Genomic DNA, 3526 nt, shown 5'->3' on the forward strand with positions numbered 1-3526 from the left:
ACACCAGATTATATTACTACTTGGGGGAGACAGAGCCCTAGTTCTAAGCAGATGGCTGGACTCTGAGGGGGGTTGATGACCCTCAGGTGTGTTTAGAGATAGCAACCACAGACATATACTAATTTTTTTTATTTGATAAGTGGTGCTTGAAACATAACCCAGCACTATATTTTTACCAGGTGGCAGTCTATAAATACTAAGGCAGCTATTGCATAGTGCTTAATGAGCTAGGGCCCTTTAGATGAATGAAATAATGACATCTAGGAGTGGAGCTAACAGGATAGTGACTTTTTAAATAATAAAATCAGAGCTGAGTTCCTCAAGAATTTTCATAGAATATTCACGGGAAAAAGTCTCTATTAACAGTTTCTATCTATCAGAGTTTACCACAGTATTATAATAACTCATTCATAAAATACCACCGAGTCAAAACAATCCATGCCCCATTATATATTTTAAGAACACCTGGAGGTCTGTGCGCATAACTAACATATTCATCCAGCAAAATGAACATTTATTAATATCCTAAACAGGGAAACAGGATTCCCAGAAAAATTAAATGAGGGACTCCTAGAAAATATTCCAGAATCAGAGCACCAGTGGAAGGAAATGAAAGAGGGGGGCAGGGAGGGGGAGAAAGGGCTAAGCCAGGCCTAATCTGGAGGCCCTGGCGCGGTCTCGACACTGGAGCAGGTTTTTGGATCTGTAAAGTGAGAAATGTGAAATGACTTACGATGCTCGTAATTTAGTTACAAAATAGAAAACTAAGACATAAACACAAAAGCAGAGTGTGACACACTGTGCAATTAATGCTCAATTATGTGGTTTGGAGGACAAGCACTACCAAAATAGAGACAATCCGGAGAGCTGTAAGACCAAGAATAGTTGGGAATGGTTTCATAAAGGAGACAGGAATAGGATAAATTTACAAAGAGACAAAGTTGAAATATGCATTTTCTAAGTAGAAAGGAGGTGACAGGAGCTAGGAAGACAATTTGTGCGTTTGTTAAAAATCATGGGGAATCGATTTAGCTTTGTAGTACTGGGTCAACCTGTGGATGCCCTTCGAAGTCTAAAAGACAGGCTTGTCAGGGTGCCTAGAAGCCAGTCCTGCTCCTGGAGGGCGGAGAGCCCCGCTGCCCGCAGCTCCGCACCCTGCGCTGTCACGCGGGGCACCCGGGCAGCGTCTGGGGAAGATGGAGCCCAGGCTCCAGAGTGCTGTCCTTTCCGGTCCACGGAGGAATCGTGAAGCCCGTGGTCTCTCCAATTTAAAGGGAAAACGTACCCTTTAGAAAGGTAGGCAGAGTTTTAAGAAATCGAGAAAAGGTTTCCAGGCCGGCAGCCCGCGCCGCGGTGGCTGCAGAGCCGACTGGCAGGAGCCCTGCGCCCAGCCACGCGGGGCTCACACGTGGGTGGCGGGTGGGTCCTGCGCCTCCGGGAGCGCGCTGGCTGGGGCGGGCCCGCGCTCCCTGCTCTCCGCCCCTGCTGTCCGTCCAGTCTGTCATCTCCTTCGGAGACTGAGGTGGGGTGGCGGTGGGGTGACATAGTGGGGGACCCAGTGACCGGAGCGCCGGAGACCATGGGCGGGGGCCTCGCCGGCGCGCTCTCAGGATCCACCTTTCCGCGGCCACCTCCAGTGCAGAAGCAACGCTGGTCAAGAACTCCAGGAAGATCTGTGTTCCTCGTAAAAGCATCCAGGTCCAGAGGAGCGACGCGAATTAAACCCCGCAGGAGGAGGCGCGCCACGTGGCGGCACCGCGCACCGGCTCTATAGCGCCAGAAGCCAACCGACCTCTAGGCGCTGTGCACGGTTCCCGCAGAGTTGTGGGCCTCGCTCCGGAAATCCCGGTTCTGCTCTCCAGAGAATCCTGGTCAGACACACAGCAATGCCGGATGGACCTTTTACCCCAGTTCAATTCATTTGTAAAGAGTGTAATAATCATAATTAATTTCTGTAATGTATCTCTCATTGAAAGGGCAAACAACTTTGTATTATTGGAAAAATGGGAAACAGATAAGAAATGAACATACTTGTCTTCAGTCCAAGTATTTAATAATAAACTGGAATAATTTTAGATTTACAAATGTATAGATTTATAGAAAAAATTGTGAGCATAGTACAGAGTGTTCATATAGCCCACTCCCACTTTTCACGTTAACATTTTATATTGAGGTGGCATTTCATTATGAACCAAAAGTATGAACCCTATGCAGTTTTGTTTTCCTTAGTTTTTATCCTGTTACTCTTCTGTTCCAGGGCACACGTTACATTTCCACCTCTCCAGGATTTCCTCAGGAGCAACAGTTCCTCAGACAGCCTTTGGTTTTGGTGACATGGCAGCTGGAGGACTGCTGGTTGGAATTTTGCAGGATCTCTCCACCAAAACCACTTTTCTTTTCTCATAGTTAGGGCTTATGGACTTGGGAGACTTTCTCTCATTGCTGAAACAAAATATCCACACCCAAAGTGAAAGAAAAGGTTTATTTATCTCACTGTTTGTGGAGGTTTCAGTCCATACTCAGCTGGCTCTGAGTATGGCAAGGTGGCACATGGCACTGGGCAACCCTTCAAGGAAGCAGCCAGCAAAAGCAGCAGGAGCATAAAGGGGGCAAGAGCAAGCCTCTTTCCCTCCCATATACTGTACTCAGGGCACCCCTACCCTCTCCAGGGCAGGTGTAGCACTCACAAAATCTCCTTGCCCTCCTCTTGCACAGGCTGAGGATATTTACAGAGGAGAACCCTGGCTCCCTGCTGAGTCTCCTAGATACACTTTTCAACTGCTCAAGTTGACACAGTGTATCAATCATAACAGGAGCCTAAGTGACATTTTCTACAAGTGTCATACATGTCCAAATGTCTTCTTACTCTTGATGTTGACGCTATCTTAGCTGAGGTAAGTTTTCTGGTTTCTGCTCTCTGATTACCCTTTTCCTCCTTTCCACAGTGCTCTTGGGGAAAAAGTCACCATTTGTATTCTACAGTTAGGGAAGAGAAAACCTTTTATTTATGGGTAAATGGTAGTTGTGGTTTGGGTTTGTATCACTTACAAATGAAATAAAAGTCTTGGTGAGGTTTGGCATTGTGAAGCTTCACACAGCTGGGATCCTAGGCTTGACATTTTTTTTTTTTTTTTTTTTTTTTTTTTGGTCTTTTTCCTTTTTATCGGTACCGGGGATCGAACTCACGACTGCCTGCTTGCAAGGCAGGCGCTTATGCCGCTGAGCTAAATCCCCAGCCCCTAGGCTTGACATTTTTGTAGCAGCATCCTCTGTGTGGTACCGTTTGGTATACACCTTCCCAATTCTTTATATTTATTGTTATTGTTTGACAGGACTCACTTATTCAGTTTGCTATTGGATCCTAGGATTACAAACAGAAGACACCATCCCTGTCCTCAGAAGTCTGTTTCCATCTTGAAGATTTCACATCCTACAGAAACGTTTTCCTCATTTTTCTTGCTGTTGCATTTGGAATTTGTACAAATTCAAACATCTTGTAAAATGTCCTCACTTTCAAATGTACGAG

At 46.0% G+C, this 3526-nt stretch overlaps 1 long non-coding RNA gene across 1 annotated transcript; it reads left to right on the plus strand.

Moving 5' to 3' along the window:
- Positions 1-1184: 1184 nt before the first annotated feature.
- On the plus strand, positions 1185-2085 carry LOC134472632 (uncharacterized). The gene is made up of 2 exons (XR_010042517.1): positions 1185-1296; positions 1638-2085. It is a non-coding gene; the product is annotated as an uncharacterized LOC134472632 (long non-coding RNA).
- The last annotated feature ends 1441 nt before the right edge of the window (positions 2086-3526 follow it).

Source organism: Cavia porcellus, unplaced genomic scaffold (genome assembly GCF_034190915.1).
Source record: "Cavia porcellus strain 051 isolate PalLab524CR breed Dunkin Hartley unplaced genomic scaffold, mCavPor4.1 scaffold_24, whole genome shotgun sequence".
NCBI lineage: Eukaryota > Metazoa > Chordata > Mammalia > Rodentia > Caviidae > Cavia > Cavia porcellus.